Genomic DNA, 19102 nt, shown 5'->3' with positions numbered 1-19102 from the left:
AGTTGTTGGACGACTAGTCATCCATCCTGAGATGTCCAGCTAATAGTTTCTATAGGTGAGCTGTTTCAAAATTGAGTTACTAACATTTCCATCATGACCACTTTCTCTCTAGCAGAAAGGCCGTTCCCAGGATGCAGTTGGGCCATGTAGTGGCATTGTTAAATAAGCTGCATTGGCGCTGGCTCTTTGCCATGACTCCTCTGGAGAGAGTGCTTGCAAGACAAGACCCCATCTGTTGAGGGCTTGGAGGAGAGAACCAGAGACCAGACACATCCCAGGAGTTAACCCAACATAGGAGATAAAACGGCCCAAATCTGCTGCCCATAACCGGATTACGGCCTGGACCAGATCCAAGAGACAGACAACTGGTGGTAGATTGGGGGTGGGGCAAACATGTTGTAACTGACACACCTCTGAGATATTAAGTTTGTAATCTCTGCCAACCTACAGTACCAGGCACAGCTCTAGCACCATTCCCCCATCCAGGACCTCCCGCTGCTGCTGTAACACAATGTAACAGTTTTCTCTAAATTGACAGGCTAATCTCATCAGAGTGGCCTGTTCGGACCCAAACAACCCAATGTGCAAACAACAGATGATGGCATCTAATATGGTCAAAATCGACTGTAGTCAGGGTGGACACTATGTTTTGAAAACAATGCTGTAAGTACAGATGTACAGTCCAGTCAATAGGTTGTATGTCCTTTGGTCATGTCTAATTTTCAGAACTGAAATTTTTTGCTCACTCAAATTTGTTTTGCAAAGATACCTTTTTCAATGTTTTGCCAGCTAAACAATAGACACCTGTGTAAACTGTACATCCCTCACAGTCCTGCTTTAATTTGTCAAATTAAACATGGTCTAACCTTACTAGGGTCTAGGGCTGTCAAAATTGCTCAAAAATGACGTTCGAATATTCCCTCTAAAAAAAACATATATTCGAACTATTCGAATATCTGGTTGCGCATTTTGTCAATGACGCGCATTACGTCAATAACAGGACAAATTAATACAAAGAGACACAACTACTTGTATAGGTAGTTTATTTAAGTTTAAACATATTTGGCAACGTATTAACTTACACAAAAACAAGTTAATCAACTAATGGCCAAGACCGCAGACCTTACTCTTGCTCGCACTCGCAGGCACTCTTTCTCTCTCGCTCTCTCTCTCTCCCTCACGCTCTCTGCGCATAACGGTTTAAATGAACAACAATAAACGAATGTTGAGTGCTGATCAAGAGTTTTGTGCAAGCAATTTAAGGTCGCAACTCTTGTCCTAAATAAAGCAGGCTTCATTCAGTGATTGAAACAAATATTATTAACATTAATTGAAGTTTTACAGTATATTGAACCGACATTGAACGCTCCGAGCGAGCTGTGCTGTGGTAAACTGCTGCTATAATGGCTATTTCGAGGGCTCTGGCCACGCCCCCTTGGCGGGCTCTGACATGTATGATGTAATGCTAGCTCATTGGCGCACACGTTGGAGGCGCCCGCGCCATTGGATGTGCAGTTGCCGCAGCACAGCCAATGAGTGAGCCAGACACTCACTGTGCTATCTGTGCAGCTGGAAAATGCGTTTTACATTTTAAGCTTCAGAATTTTGCCACTCGCAAAGTAGACAGCCGCGCCTTTGCTACCGCGGGCGTATTTTTCCACATGATTCGAATATTAGTTTTCACCTTCGAATTTCTGTTTTTTAAAACTATTCAAATATATATTCGAATTTAGAATATTCGTTGACAGCCCTACTAGGGTCCATTAAAAGCAGGTGTGTAATGAGTGTGTCGGGTCCTTATTGGTTGTAGCCAAATTAGCTACTACTCAGATAACAATGCAACTAAATTTAATGTGACTTCAATGTGAGTCATCAGCATAGTTTATTTTGTATCTCTTTGCCAAGAGTGCAAGTTACGTAAACTTGTAATCCACATAAAATCATATTGCTTGAGCTTCATTTAACCTTCCCTGTGCTAATCGGAGAGAGTCTAAGTCAGACGTGACGGCATCCCGTAAGATCTGTTAATGTGTTATGATTACAGACACAAACCTCAGACAGAGCAGACACAACAAACCGTCGTCAGCCTGTTTGCGACAGGCCAGAAATGTAAACAGGCTGTGATAATGTGGCAACAACTGCACAACAGCAAGCCTTAGAGCGAGGGAGAGAGGCAGCTGGGCTAATTCGGGTTAGCCTTATGTGGACTCTCTGAGATTAGACGGCTCAATCCTCTTACCACTACGTATGCTGCTCCATTGTGTTGTTATAGCTAAGAGGAGATATGCACTAACACCTGTCACAGAGCCTCTAACAGACTCTTAGGTAAACTGGAACAGTCGTCACCTCGTCTCTAAGGTCGGAAAAAGACCTGGCTGCACAGAAGTGTGCTAGAAGCTGTGAGACTGCTCTGTTCTGTGGAGGCCATTCCATTTCTGAGCTGAAGGAAATGGAGGAGGCATTACATAAGCCTATCTGAAACTTTTTCCCCCTTTCTCGCTCTCTTTTTTATACTGTGCTCACAAGCTGCAAAGACAACCAAGTCTGGCCTCCAGATCTATATTTCATGAAGCCATTTCCTGTTTCCTCCTCTCCGCAGTTTCATAACAGAAGGAAAACAGCTGTGCTCTCACGATCTGGGAGTAAAGAAATGGAGAGGGTGGAGGAGGAGGGGGAGAGGGAGGCTGGAGAATGGGGACTGCTACTCACTGCCAGCCATCTGTGCTCCGTCTCCAAATGTCTCCCCGGTACAGTACTATTCTCATGGAGTCGGGCACAGTATGTGGAGATCATGTCATGAGTGATCCAACAGTTGAACTCACAGCAGTGAGGGAAAGTTCTTAGACTGGGCTTTGAATTCCTACCAAAGCACACATTACACAACAGATTTCCACGGGAAAGATTGTGTGTGCGCGGTGAACGACTAATTTCCAAGTGACTTCATCGACATGGCAAGACAGCGAAGATGAGAGAAAAACATTGAAAGTTTCCTTGCGTCCTCTCTAGTTTGGGCCAGCTTGTGGTGCAGTGAGTACAAACACCACTAAAAGTGAGCATCCCCAGTAGATCCCATGCACAAACTGGACATGCATAAAGCCATCAGCCACCCATTTGGGCACTTATGACTGCTGGTTGTACCGGTAACAGGAGAAAAACTGAGATGGACATAGCCAGTCATAATAGCACTGCTTCATCAAGCACAAGCCTTAATGTAGTTAACCATCCATTCACCCACGTCACAGCATGCACCAGACAACAAAGGCATTATGTGAACTTGAGAGGGGACGCATTTCCCCCTCCTCCTGTGTTATCTGAGTTGTCCCATCAGAATGCCAGACAAAAGGAAAGGGCACATGCCAGACGCCCATGTGGGATGGAGACTTGTGAGACGGCAGGTTTCACCCAGAAACACAATCATAAGGGAAGCCTGAACCTGGTGCAGTAAATGCCCCTTTCTGGAACATTCCCTAGCAACATACTATGAGTCATTTTATGAGAGGCTGTGGAAGGGGCAAAATAACGAAAGAAAGCCAGAAAAGAAATGTCTGTGGAAGGACGATAGACCAAAGTATTGCTGTTTCAGTAAATATTTGCAGGCTTCAACAGTGTGTGGGGCTTATTCTATCCAGAAAAGAAAGAAAGAGGCATTAAGCATTGTGGAATTTTCCCGTTTTTCTGTTTTGGGGAAACTGAGAGAAAGGGGAGGGAGAGCTTGTGAAGTCTTTCACCAGAGCAGCCCTTTTCTTGTGTGACAGACATTTTCCATTCACACACAAGGTGAATAAAAAACGCAAGAGACGGAGTGCAAGAGAGACTGAGAGAATGTGGGAGACAGAGGAAAGAAAAGAGAGAAAGTAAGGACACTTCAATAAACTGAGTCTCATGGAACAAATGAGATCAGAGAACAACTCAAAGAGCCACCCAAAAAAACAAAGACTACGAACTTGAGGCACACCATAATCAATCAATGAGTTAAAAATGAACGCCGCTATCTAATGCATGGTCTTTCACAGTGGGAGAGATAGCAGTAGAGCTGTCGCGATAGTCAATATATCGACTTATCGCACGATATATGGAAATGAGCGCGATCATTTTTGGTGCCGCGATATATTGCAACTGATAATTTGTTTTATTATTAAAAATAATAATTAGATTTATTTTTACATTACAATGAATGTCATCAACATTTTAGTTGATCGCGCTGCCTCTGTCATCTTGTCTGCACTCTGTGTCGGAGGCGGGGCTCAGGCAGCGTTTCCCCACACACACACACACACACAGAGATAGAGACACCGTCAGGTAAAGAGAAGGCGTGAACCAACTGCATTTTAAAGTGTTCTGCGACATCTACAGCGAGCCAGTTAGGAATAACGAGTCCAACATGGAATTGAGCCATGTGAGTGATTTTATTCAGAGTGAACACGGTGAATCTGACTGCAGTAACGTTAGATGTGAAAGATATGAATAAAAATGATGTTTATTCAGCCAGCTCACATACCTGTATTTACTTCCTTTTTTCGGTCGAAGTCCACAGTAGTCAATTGTCGAGTTCGCGGGCGCGATCATTAGTTATCTTAGTTACCAATGATCGTGCGCGCGAACTCGACAATCGACTACTGTGGACTTCGACCGAAAACAGGAAGTAAATACGGGTATGTGAGCTGGCTGAATAAACATCATTTTTATTCATATCTTTCACATCTTTATTCATATCTTTCACCGTGTTCACTATGAATAACATCACTCACATGGCTGTTCACTTAAAATGACACATCAAGGATGTTAACAGGTTTAAAACTAGCCCCGTTTAAGTCAACAGTGTGCACATTTTAAAAAGAGGATAACACGGTGTAGGAAACACCGATTTTTGTCGTTGTTCTCTGTACTGACAGCACTCCAAATTTACCAAAAAAATGAGCTCAATGTTAAAATTGACCGGAGTTCTCCTTTAAGCCCCACAAGGTAAACATGTTGGTGTTCCTTTCTCGGAATCTGCCTAACAATTAAAAAACGAATCTGACAGCAGAAATGTCCTGTTGATGCATCTGTGCCTTTGTGTGAGACACTTTAAAAGTTTAAATTGACATATTACTTTGTTTTGATCTAGTTCTTTATACCTTGCACTTTTTTGTTAACGAAAGTGTATTTATTTACTTGTTTTATTTATTTGGGATATATTTTTTCACATTTCACAATGTCTAAATATTGAATAGATTAAGAATAAAATGTTCTTTGAAACAGTGTATTTGCATTATTATGCTATTATATTGTCATTATGTAATCAGTGGCCTAAAATGGTCTGAAAATTACAATAATATCGTTTATCGCAATTAATTTTGGTGCAATATATCGCACAACAAAAAGTAGATATCGTGACAGCTCTAGATAGCAGGAAGTGTGATGGAGAACTAGGGTGATTTAATCGTGCCAGTGGCAGGAGCTGTTCATCTGTGCCTCGCTAGCAAAGCGGCACTGTCACCTAAGCAGGGCGCAAGCCACTGACCTCGCTCTCTAATCTGAGATAAAGCTCTCGTATTAAAGAGACGCCCCATTAGGGCGCCAGACACGTCTAGACTCCCCATGCCATAACACCCACTTTTCTTTAATTATTTAACCTCCTCGTAAGACTGTACAAGATAAGCTCTGCCTGGGCCCAGACGCCACCTGCTACAGAGTCCCCCTACACCCACCCCCAACCTGCAGCTCATCTCTTCCCACCGGTGACGCCGACTTACCACAAATATTGTTTTACGCCCCTCTCCTCCTCTTCTTCCATTCGACACCCCCTTCTCTTCCTCCTCCACCTCTCACTACCGTTCGCCCAGGCAGATTGAGTCATATCCCCTTGAAACTGGACCCAGCTCTGGGTTTAGTTCTTCATCAAATAGTGTTTGGTACACGATGTTCTTTTGGTAGTTCTGACGGCATGACAGAGCTCTTCAAGCACTCTACGATGCAACAGCATGTGTACTCACAACAGACAAATGCTGCATACAATATACATTGTCCTATAGAAACTAGAGCTTCACGATTAATCGTTAAACAATTGTGATCTCAATTCAAACACCTACACGATCTTACTCCTAAATGACCATTCGGATGTCTATGAAACCTTTGACAAGTACGATCACACTGGAACATTCAAATCTGCTTTGGCACTGCTGCTGACCCAGAGCGAGCATGTGTCATGTTAAGGTATGAATCAGCTTCACAAACAGTATTTTGAACCACACAGTATCATTGATCACAGAAGTACTGTGATAAAAGTCTATAGTTCGGATAAACACTACGGTAGCGATCAAAATAGAGGAACTCACCTTTTAAAAGTAACTTGACGCTTCAAACAAGGGTTTTATCAATTACATCGTTATACTAATAGGTGGGTTTAACTTTGAATCAAGTCATTAAATCATTTATTCAATAGATTCGTTCATAAATGCTGATTTATCCAGTAATGAAACAAGTGAAGTCGTAAATCGTTTTTTAATAGTCTGCAGCAGTTAACATTTTGTCAGAACCTCTAGTAAATTACATGTTATTTTGTTTCGTTGTCTATTCAAAATCTCTAATTTAAACAACAGCAACAACAACAAAAGTCATGATTCTCAACTAGTCAAGAATAGTGCAGCTCTAAAAGAAACATTTGGTTCCTGTGCAAATAAAGCACTGACGGACTGCACAACAATACCAGGAACATGTATTAAGAAAGGAAAGGAAATTTTTATTTTATTTGGATTTTAAATTTGTTAACATGCTGCAGAGAAAGAAACAACACAACTCAATAGCAGAAACAACACAAAGACATTTGTATATTCTGAACTGCACTGATAATAATAAGCCAATCCCTCATATTTGGATCAAAAGATTAAATTGCCATAGTTACCCATTTAAAAGCTCCATTTTCCTCCATTTTGTTTATCTTCTCTGCATGAACCGAACAACATAAATGATTGGAGAGCAAATGGCTCTGTGGCTCTTACAACAGACACAAGTGACACAGTGCAAATTGCTCTCAAATATGCATGTGTCACACTGCCAAACCCCAGACAAACTCTACTTTTCCAAAGAAATAATGGAAATTATCACAGAGGGAAACCATAAAGAAAGAACGCTAAACCTTGCTAGCTTTGGTCCTTTGGCAGGGAAACGTCTTCTAAACATAGCGCTGAGACTCAGAGAATAACTGCAAACATCAAGTCAACAACATGATGATTATGACTGGGTTCAGCATGTGACTTCACTGACTGCTGTAATATGAGATGTGAAGGTAAGAGCCCAACTTATCTGAACACTGACTCACTAGATTAACACACATACAACCCCTCGGCCTCCATGCGCTCCCTGAGGAACACATTACATCCAGTGCATCATCTCCTACGCAGCTGCACGGCCATAAACGCAGAGAGAATGAGTGGTTGACGAACAGGGCCAAAAAAAAACAAAAAAAAAACAAGACCTGGCAATAAAATCCAAGGCAGACTAAAACATCCTAAACATGCCCTTCTTGATCACAGAATGGATATAATTCTTATCTTGGATGCTGACTGGTCAATACAGAATTCCAGTCGTGCTAAAATATCTCATATAGTAACATCTATGACGTGAAACACCAGTTCATTGCGCAGCTCTATCAACCTTCGTTTTCATATTTTCATGTAAAAGACTATATCTTCTAACAGAAAAATATCACTTCATGAATTTGCTTTTTACTTTATAAAAGCAATACGACACTCAAACTTGTTGCAGGTTGCAGTTTAGGGGTTGCAGTTACAGCTCATCACGCCAAGGAGCCATTGACCCAGAGAACATTTTTCCATTCCACTGCGCTACTTTTACATTGTTTTTCAATCTAAATGCGCTAGATGGATGTCTTTAATCATTGCGCCTTGCGTCTTTTGCTGCATCTCGTGCAGGCCACGGCATTCTAAAAACGCGGCGCTCAAGTTGCTCGTGTTGTTTTTTTAACTCGTCTCTGGACCTTGCACATTTTTCCATTCCACTGACTTGCAACTCGTGTTTTTAACAGCAAAAATGCCTTCTACATGGACCACCAGTCCTTAAAATGCTCTTTAGCTGTGACTATATTGGTATCCTCTCGTACCCTTTTGGTTAAGTATCCATGAGGACAAAAAATATTGACAGGTAAAAACAACACTAATTGTCTGGTCATTCACTTATGGCCCAGTGTAGAAATCCATATTAGATTCTATAACTGCATTTTACAAGCCATTTGCAGGATACTTTGTGAACAGTATTGTGTGACATGTTGGGTCAAGGAAAGTACTAAAAACAATTTACTTCTTGCTACCTGCCAATTGTAGGTGATTAGAGAACATTTGCAAGATCTTAGCGTCCATGAAACTGTGTTCTGCATTTTTTTCAACAGAAATATAGACAGCTGTTAGCAGTTTATTCCTTTTCATCAAACAGTCAGTACTCTCTCAGTAAAACTGCACCTGTCACAAAAACATGAGGACAGACACAGTGAATTTGTTACTCATATTTAAAATGTAGCGGCTTAATTTGAGGAATATTCTATATACATGTCACCACATGGAGTTCTGAAGGGAAATAAAAAGGTCAAATTTTAACCTGCATTTGGCAGTTGGTGAGTGCTTTTTGGACCCTGTTTATATGTAACATAACATTTAATATAACATAGGCAGCATCATATATATCTAACAGTCTTGTGTGATTGAGATTCTTGAAATGTGATAAGCAAGACAATTTGTTTAAAGGGGACCTAAATGATCTGATGTCCCCAGAGTGTGTGTTTGTGAAGTTTTAGCTCAAAATACCACACAGATCAGTTTTTATAGCATGTCAAAATTGCCATTTTTGCGGGGTGAGCAAAAACGTGCCGTTTTTGTGTGTCCCTTTAAATGCAAATAAGCTGCTGCTCACGGCCCCCTTTCAAGAAGAGGGCGGAGCTTCCAGAGCTCATACCGGCAACAACAGGACAATCTCACGCACTGAAAATGTCAGTACCGGTGTTCAGTTCGAAAACATGCTGCATGAAAATATAACAGATATAGTTTAATTGCGCGGTTATAACTTATGGTGTCTTGCTTTTATCCACTATTAGTACAAGCCTGTTGTAGCGGACCCCGTCCGAATGATGGCCAAAACTTTACTGATGAGTTTTATGAAGTTAATTGTACATCACACTAAAGATGAAGCGTCCGTTTGCACTCAAGAAAATCACCATAAGAGCTGAATAAAACACAGTACAAGAATTGCGCATTAAAGTCTTATCCATAAACTGTCTCTCTCCCTTGCATTATCATCAACATACACAGCGAATTACACAAAACACTTAAAGTAAACAAATGGAGAAAACGACGGTCTGAGGGTGGGGTCTATGCTAATACGCCAGTCTGTCAGCAGTATTTTGCAGTATACGTATTTTGTAACGTCATAAAAGGTAGAATCCGCGAACGACTTGTTCTGAGACAGTGCTTACGATTTATGGGAATTAAAAAAATGGAGCGGGAGGATTTTTATCATTATAGGGTGGTTGTGTACAGTACACTCACTGCCAACACACATTTATGTTCAAACATCATGTAAAAGTGAATTTTGCATAATAGGTCCCCTTTAAATAAAATGTAAATATTATTAGATAATAGAAATGAAAGGTGAAATTCAAGAGGTAATTTTTCCCAGACAGACCAACTGCTGACTTGATCTTAATAAAATTATGCTCCCCCATTCTTTTAGTTTGGGGTCAGGCGCCGAAAGGGGTGACCGACATAATCAGATCCCCGACTGACTTTCAAATGGGGGTCTGGACACATCCCTCATCCAAAATACCAGCCACACGACAACAAAGCTTTAATGTGATGAAGGGTTAATGTTGCTATAAGATATGTAAAATATATGATAAACTCTAAAATATCATGTGAAAATAAAATAATACACAGTAAATACTGCAATGCAATACACAATTGTTCTGTTTCATGTGCGAAATAAGCACAATTATTTCAATGATTGAAATGCACATTTTATTAGGCCATTACATTTCCCTCTCTGAATTAAACTGGAAGTCACTGTTGTGATATTATTCATGTAATGAAATGTATTAAAACATTTACATAAGTAACTATTACTGTGTATCATTACATTGGTGCATATATATAATTTTTCATTGAGTTCATTTAGTGAAAATCTATGGAAAAGATTCCATGAATTGCAGAAAACTCCACAAATCCAATCAAGTTAATTGTGTGAAATAAACCTAAAATATGCAAATGATTGCTAAAATAATCCTTTATGTTTACGCAGGGTTCTTTTCTGGTAATTCCTGATGCAGAAAAGATTGTTTTCATATTTAAATCAGGCAGCCTGAACTCCACGAGGACGAGCCCGATGAATAAGAAGCTAAGAGTTACCGAAGAGACCTTCTGACCTTTCAACTCTGAGAGCAGGGGGTTGGAGGAGTGATGTCTGAGAGCAGGACCCAGTGCAAGCATGCCTGATGAGAGGGGATGGGTGTGAGACACGCAGTCTGATAACATCACGTCTGATCTGATTCTGTTGCGTCTGCTGTCTGCTCGGCTGTCTCTCTTGCCCGGAGCACCAATGCACCATTTTACAACAACAACAAAAAAAAGGCAGCGGAAGGGAGGCCAGATGCTGTGTGTGTTATGCGGACAAATCGTTTACATTCCTGGGTAAAAACTAAACAGGGAAGCTTCTTTAGATAGGTCTGCGTTGTGCCATGACCGTTTTGAAAACCACACTCAGGATTTTTTTTTAAATGCAAGGTCTATGTCTGCATTACAAAAATGTTTTTCTTCTATAAACTTCACTGTAAAACAAATTATGCTGTCGCTTAAATATTCTGCTTTTGCGCTCCTCAGACAATAAAAGGCTTTCGATTTACAGCTAACCATATGAAAAATAGTCCTGCATGTGCTTGATGCTTTAATTTAGCTTCTTTTTTTTTTCTTTTTACTGAAAGCTGCCTCAAAGAAATTGCAGAATGGTGCTCATTGTATTTAACCCAGCAAAACTTATTATAGAACTTGTGATAGATCAATATTGACCAGGCCACTAAATCTGATAATATTTGGCCATTTAGATCGAAAACTTGTGATTACCAAAATTAGTTTTAAAATCTAGCAACTTCCTTGGATTACATATTTTCTGCTCAAATTAAAATATACACTACAGTTGAAAAGTTATAATCACTAAAGCTGCATTTATTAAATCAAAAATACAGTAAAATCAGTAATATTGTGAAACAGTATTACAATTTAAAATAACTGTTTTCTATTGTAATTTATTTTAAAATGTAATTTATTCATGTGATGCAAAGCTGAATTTTCAGCATCATTACTCCAGTCTTCAGTGTCACATGATTATTTTATCAATATTATATTATCAATGTTGAAAAAGATTGTGGTGCTTAATTTTTTGGTGGAAACTAATAAAAAGAATTTCACGAACCTAGTCATTTTAACTGTCGTGTACATTTAGTGATTTTTTTAAGAAAATTTGTTTAAAATAGAATAGTTAAAAATAACTTATACAGTACATCACTTTATTAATCACTCATCATATTCTTGATGCTGTATTGCCTATTTTTAAAACCTGTATCAGTTGACCACTAGAACCTTAAGAGAGTTCAGAAATTGGCTTAATATCCACTATACTTTTTCATTAAAATAATAATAATATGCTGAACAAGACACAACTGTGCCACTGTGTTTGTGTGACTGCCTAAAGGAAACGACCTCCAAATAAAAAGGCTGACATCAGACACAAGTCTGGTCCTCTGGTTACACAAAAGCCAAACACAGGCGAGAGACGTGCAACTCTTAAACTCTATCCATTATCAGCACACCCCCATCAGACAGCATGAATACATACATGGCATGGGTCTGTCCAGATACGACTCTGCCAGACCCGTACAAAACACACAACATGCCTCCCTGCAGGGCTCGTCAAACCCCAGCATGACTACCAATCTCCTCTGAGACGAGTCCCCTGAGGCCCATGGAGAATCCCAGAGGGTGGGTGCAGGGCCAGACACAAAGAAGGGGACCATGGCCAATGTCAAGGCTGGCTGACTGCTGCAGGGTGAGGCTCAGCTGCTGCTGTCAGAGGGCAAGAGTGGAGGGTGACACCCTAAAGCTGCCCCCTTTTTGTCTTCCAAAGACACCCGGTATACGATGGTAAAATGACCCAACAGCACTCACATAAACAAACAAACAAATGTTGGATTTGAGACTATTGAGTCACCAAGGGGTAACTATCTAAAATAGTGATGCTGACTTAAATACATGTTTAAGTAATTTGACAGAAGCTCAAATGTTTTCCGAAGCTTTTTCATGAATGTTTCCATTACTTTTTCCAACAAGTAATAAAGGGCTATAATCAGTAATCAAATGTGTTCTCTTAAAATGTCCAACAAGATGTCATGACAAAACTTAACTATTTTACGGGGTCAGTGGGGTGTAAGCAGATTGTACGAAAAACCGTATAAACAAGATTGTATAAATTGATACTAATTTTGCCGCAAATTCACCAAAACGTAAAAGTTACGAATTGCCAAGAGATGTTGAAATGGAAAAGTCTTGAGAAGAAATGCATTGAAAAGTCTGATTCATTCTATTGAATCAATTTGTTGAAGTGGTCAATGTAAATGAACAGATAAAAAAATTACAGGTCTTTTTTTTCAAGTATTTAGTTAAGTGCTACCTACTTCATTATGTTTCTTTTTTCAATTTAGTTATATAAATTACAGTGTAATCTAGTTTTTTGTGTGTTGTTGTATTTAGTTTAAATTTGAGTTTAAAAGTTGCTTCGTTTACAAATCCTCATTGTTATGTGCCAGAAAATAAGTTGTTAAATTATTCTTTTGCATAGTTATACTGTTGAAAATACATTTTCTTTATAGAAAGCTTTAATGTAGTGACCTCATTTTTATTAGTAGATTGTAGTAACCAACAGCTAATTACATTTTCAAAAAAGAAGCTTGTCTGTCGTTCTAAGTAGGTTGTAGCTTAGGAAGCTACTGTTTCAAAGTAGCTTCCTGCCAGTCACAAAGACGCACGTTTTTTAAGTTGCGGTTACACATTTCGTTAGCACAGCACTGTTATCTTGGTGGAGTGGATCTTCACTACGTTTAATGATCTGAAGGAAATTGAATGGTGCATTTTAGTAGTGTTGTAAAATGAATCTAGTTACCCCTCAGCAGGCTGACCCACCCCCTGTGTGCCTTAAAACCCTTTTGACATGACACAGAGTGCGCACACACCCTCCTAGAAGCGCGTACAGGCCATACAATGATTAGCAGGAGGGGTTGACAGCTGACCTCCGCTGTGACCTCATCACACTTGCTCACAGACGTGCACGCACACACCCCTCTGAGCTCATGCATTAGGTGCATTAGATTATTGGATGGAGCGCTGTTATGGCCAAGATGGGCCTGTAAAGTCCGGTTTTGATTGCCCTGCCCGGGGTTACTGGGGCAGGGGTGTGACCTTGATTCTACCCTGGAGCTATGCTGAAGAGGAAGAGTATGCATATTGTATTGGATAGAGTGCTAGGGCCCATGGGGTCGCTTGACTGACACCTCTCTAACAAGGCAATTACTGATCTCACCGATGTGTTCGCACACTTCACACAACTGCTTTGCTCACAAACACTTACACACACAATGTGAATCACTACCACATTCTCGGCAACTTCACTTAGTCAAAAGCTGGTAGTAATAATAATTGTGACTAAAATGTTGTTGCACAAAATATTGGTGATCATACTGGACAATATCAGTGAATTATTGTTGTCTGATTAGGCAAAAATTTGGTGAATATACAGAAAATAATTTGCCCATTGACCTCTGTCCATCATGGCCTCCTGTCCTAATCATCCTCATATACTGATTGGCTCTATCACTCCGTCTCCTCTCCACCAATAAGCTGGTGTGTGGTGGGCGTTCTGACACAATATGGCTGCCGTTGCATCATCCAGGTGGATGCTGCACATTGGTGGTGGTTGAGGAGATCCCCCCCCCCCCCCCCTTTTATGTAAAGTGCTTTGAGTACCCACAAAAGCGCTACATAAATGGAGCGAATTATTAATTATTATTATTAACAAGAACAAGAGTGAAGAATGCAATTTTTTCAGCCAACTGGCTTTTTTTTTACTGAAGACTCCATGTACAATTGTGATTTATACAGAGGCTCCGTAGATTTGCACTAAACAAGCTTAAACAGACAGCCAGTCAGAGAGAGATATCGACTGAATGTGTGCGATTACCTGCGTCTATCCTTCTTCAGGTCAAGTCATAGATTCGTAAAAAAAAGGTTTGCCATGTCCGAAGAGGAAAGCAAAATCTTTGTCGTAGCATCGTAGCAATGGCGTCAGCGCTGGTCAATGCATTGAATCAATGCCATTGGTCTCTATGATGTGAAGCATCAGCTTCACTAGCAAGAGTGTTTTATTTAAAAAAATTTAAGTCAAAACAGTATATATTTATAATAAGGGTGTAAAATTACTCACGGTTTGGTTTGTTTGTATCACGGTTTTAGGGTCACGGTTTCGGTAAGGTTCGGTATGTGCTATGTTCAGGAAAAAAAGACTATTGTCAAATAGAAATAAAGACAATAAGAAAAAACAAATAAATACAATAGAGCAAAGATACAAATAAAATAAACAATGCTTTTCAGGTTTTTCAGGTAGGTCTAACATTAGTTTTCAGGTACAGAAATTAAACAAAAGTAATCAAATCTAAAATAACACTGCATATAATCTACAATGTATAAATTAAATAAAGATTAATAGAAATAAAGTTAAACTTACAAAAGTTATTCAATCAAGAGCAGTGAGTGATTTCTTTGTCTTTTGTTGTTTGGTTAACATTAAAAACAGACAGCAGCAGGAATATTAGGCTGCTGTCACTTTAAGACATAATGCACGGATCCAACATACTGATACTGATACACATGCGTTGTCTTTCTCGACTATTTACGCTCACTTAAGACATAACTGACTAGGTTTGCTAGGATACTCACTAATATGGGCATTTGACATAATTTTTGTGTGAATTTGTCTGTTCAAGCGCAATAAGACTCATTAATACTTCATTTAGTATTCAGTGCTGTCTGAGATGTGGCTTTCCATGTACGCGCTTCGGATGTGTGAGGACACAAATCTTCTCTCACAGCGCATGCAAGTTTTTCTTCTTGCACTTGCATGTTTAAATTGATGCAAGAACACGCGGAAATGATAAACTGCTGTGACAATGTACGTAGCACTGGCCCAATCAGGACAGTGACTCTTTCGACAACTGTCCCAAGCGTCTTTCACGCTGGCCCCAGGCTATCAGGTAGTCCTTATTGTCAAGCCCTGCCCAGCGCTTTCGTTATTGTTTTGTGCCTGTCCAAATTAGCACTGAGTGCCTGTTTAAACAGAAGGCAATGTGTGCTGTTTTGGTCTCACCTGCGCTCGCGCACTATCAACACCTGAGTAATGACAGCATATATGAGTGTTCATATTAGAGCATATGGCACTCGCATCGAACAAAGTTCACAAAGAGTGACTGTTTATTCCACGTTTATTTTTCTTCCCCCCCCCCCCCCTGATGTAACGCATTGGGAAGCCAGAATGTTTCCAGACAGGATATTTATATGACAAGCGACTCGTCTCCTTCGCTTGCCATGCTGAACTACAACACACCAACGTGTGAGGAACTGTGATGTCAGCAATAGATTTACATACTAGTTGATTGGACCGCTCCGCTACTCTCGTGAAATGCATGCAGAGCGCATCCATCGACAGAAAAATTCATTAGCTGAATGTCTGTTTTATGCGTTATTATAGATGCCTCGTTAGATTTTAGATTATTAGGTGCGTGCCGAACTATAGGCTGAAAACGGTACGGTTTGATTTTTTTACAGAGAACCGTTACATCCCTAATTTATAATATAACAGCCAATTTTATCAGTTATAACAAAATAAGTGGAAAATGATTGATATTGGCCGAATTTGGCTATTCATGCAAAAATTGTCTTACATTATGAAAAAGTATGTCTAAAAACTCGATGTTTTTCGATTCCAAGATATAATCTTATGAACATAAGCTGACTGTATTAACTTTAATGACATTTTAAAACATGTTAAATTAACCTAAAAACACAACATCCTCCCACGCTAAACTTTTACTACCATTTTTCTAAAGCCAGCATCTGTAATAAATAGTTAACAACACAGACAGAACCTCTGGCCTCTGACAATAAACACTCGACTCTTGTGTACCGTCTCAGGCCTCACCCTCTAGTCTGGGCCAAGCTTCGGCCCGCCAGTGGAAAATAAAAAAGGTGCCAAATTGATGCAGAGATCAGATATTGACGAGGATGGTGTTTTTGTCCCCTGCATATTCCTTACATACGAGCTGCAGCCACTAGTGAGACGAATGCCAGTCCAATATCCTGTTTCTCCATTCTGGAGCTTGACTTTGGCCACTGCCCCACTGGAAATGGACTACACTAACCCTGTGTGTGCAGCCATTTGTTAGTTAGAGCAAGACAGCTAGAAAGAAAGACGCATTTCTTTTTCCATGCAGCACGACTAGCTATGCAACAGTGCCGTTATACACGGCGGTCTATTAATAGCTGTGTTCTGTTTTCACTTGAAATAGCCGTATGGTGTAAGGCCTTTGTCAGATAAGATAAGCAGCCTTTAGCTCGCAAAACCTCAGATGTAGACTGTGCCTAAAACAGCAGACAAAACAATATGGGGCCGGACCAGGAAAAGACAACAGGGAAGGAAACTCCTAGAATCCAATACACACACAGAAGAAAATGCAATCTATTCCACTCGTTTGATGTGTGCTGAATGCTAAGGCTAATACGACACTGATTATACTGGCAAATTTTGCATGCTGAGCCCTGAAAGGTGTGTCCTTTTTTGCGTTTTGTGTGTGTCTGCTGTGTCACAGTGGCTCCCCCAGTTTTCCAGCCTCACTGGATCTCCGGCCCTGAATGCAGCCAGCACTGCAGTAGAATCTAAGCGCCAAGTCACCAAGCATTCCACTGTCTGCATGGCCCGTCCTGAACACCACAGCACAGACACGGAAACCACAAATGCGCTCTCACATTCATGTGCCGACACACATAGAGTCGGTATGCCTTATCAATCAAGAACAGGAACAAATACCATACACATAATTTGTGCCAAAATCACTCAGCAAGCATGAGTAGGCAAATTAATAAAAGAATAAAATCAAAGTGCATCTACTTAAACCTGTCAAGAATGAGTACAGGTCATATTTCATCTCAAAATCAAAATCAAGTTTATTTTAGACCGAAATTTATTTTATTATTTATTTATTTATTTATTGCATTGTGACATTTTCAGAAAGCAAACTGTGTTAATTGTCTTAAGGTAAAAAAAAAAAAAAAAAAAAACTTTAATTTATGCTGATTTTAATTTAACAGTCATTGTATTACAATAATTTATTTCATTGTGTTATGACATTGAGAATTACCAGAGACCCTTTACACATTTCAAAGTCATCATAGTAGTGTAAACTTCTATAGTGTAAACACTACAACAAATATAATCTTTGCAAAAAAATCATGATTGTGTTTCTATGACGTCTTTACAAAAGAGGGAAAAAAATATTGAGAGATTGATTACGTTGGTAAGAAGAGATATCAAATTTGCCATCACCCCCTTAGCCACTGTATTAGAACACTCACACAGCAGCGTTAACTAGTTTTCTGTAATTTAATCCCAAGGTAATATAACACAAAGCATAGTGTTATAAATGTACACTATTTTTACAACAACAACAAGAAAAACCTCAAAAGTAAACATCTTTTCGGATTTGCGGTAAAGCAAAATGTGATGGGGGATTGTCATAAAAAAACTGTCATGAAAATAATGCAAAGATTCAAACTGGCCGATAAACAATGCAAACTCCTAAATTATGCTTAATAATATTCTTTACACAAAATATAATTTATTTTTTTCTCTGTCTTATGTAGTCCTCATAGCTGAGGGAAACTGCATATGCATCATACATCTTACAGAACAGAAATCCATTCAAGTTCATGAGCAAATGAAAAGTTTCTGGGGCAAGACATCAGTGCCATCTACCAGGGGGCTTTGAGAAGAGGGACAATTCTTTCATATGAAGGTTTACTTTTAATAATTCATCCCATTTGCGGCAGAAATAGCCAGTGCGAGTACTGATTATGACAGGCCCTTTTGTCCTCTGTGGATTCAGACAGCCCAGAGTCTCAGCCAGTCTGGGCTGAAGTGGGGGAAGGGTTGACTGACTGGCTGCCCGCTCCAGACCGCAGTGAACCAATTCCCAGCAATAACGCCAGCGGACCTACACACAGCTTTAAGATTTTCAGCAACATCTTACCCTACAGCTTCCATGTTAAACAACAAGAGGCAATTACAAGAGGTTCTACAAAGTAATATTACATTATATCACAAGTACATGCAGTTCACATGTATTGCATAAATGCTAATAGATTAAGTAATACATTAATGGAGGGAATAAATACATTTGGACAACTAGAGTTGTGTTTGTCTGGGAACCCGACAGAAGGGATATAGTTAAAGAATGTGTGCACTATGGCAAGCTAGTTTAACATTGTCCATAAAATTATTTTTTAAATATTACCTTCTTTTCTTCAAATTTACTAGTAACTATCATTATGTACTAATACTTGTTCTAATAGTACTTAGTATCTATTCAAAGTTACTATATAGAATTCAACATAGAAAATCTACTCCAGTTTGCCTGGTGTGAATTAAATAGACGCTAGTAGCCTACCTTTATTAGATGCTAGTGTATTCCAATTGTTACTAGAAAATGTTTTACAATAAAAAGTAAGATTTCATCTGAAATGCAAAGTATCCATTCTGACTAGTGAGAACACCTGGCACAAGTATAAAAAAAAAAAAATACAAATAAAAAAAAAAACCTGTAACTAACAAGATAAGAAAATCTACTAGTCACAATTGTTGTTCTCATAAATCCGTGCTAGTAGCTATCTAAGTAGCTACTTGTGACAAATTGAAAATTATACTAATCACTATTGCATTACCTACTCGTAATTAAGAAATAAGCACT

At 39.5% G+C, this 19102-nt stretch overlaps 1 protein-coding gene across 2 annotated transcripts in view; it reads right to left on the bottom strand.

The window, feature by feature from the left end:
• Positions 1–19102, bottom strand: part of ldlrad4a (low density lipoprotein receptor class A domain containing 4a) — a 98336-nt gene that overhangs the window by 6566 nt on the left and 72668 nt on the right. The gene's annotated exons all lie outside the window — the stretch shown is intronic.

This window comes from Rhinichthys klamathensis, unplaced genomic scaffold (assembly GCF_029890125.1).
Source record: "Rhinichthys klamathensis goyatoka isolate OS25496 unplaced genomic scaffold, OSU_Roscu_1.1 h1tg000111l_1, whole genome shotgun sequence".
NCBI lineage: Eukaryota > Metazoa > Chordata > Actinopteri > Cypriniformes > Leuciscidae > Rhinichthys > Rhinichthys klamathensis.
Note: the sequence above shows the minus strand (reverse complement) of the source record. Positions and strands in the feature narration are given on the sequence as shown.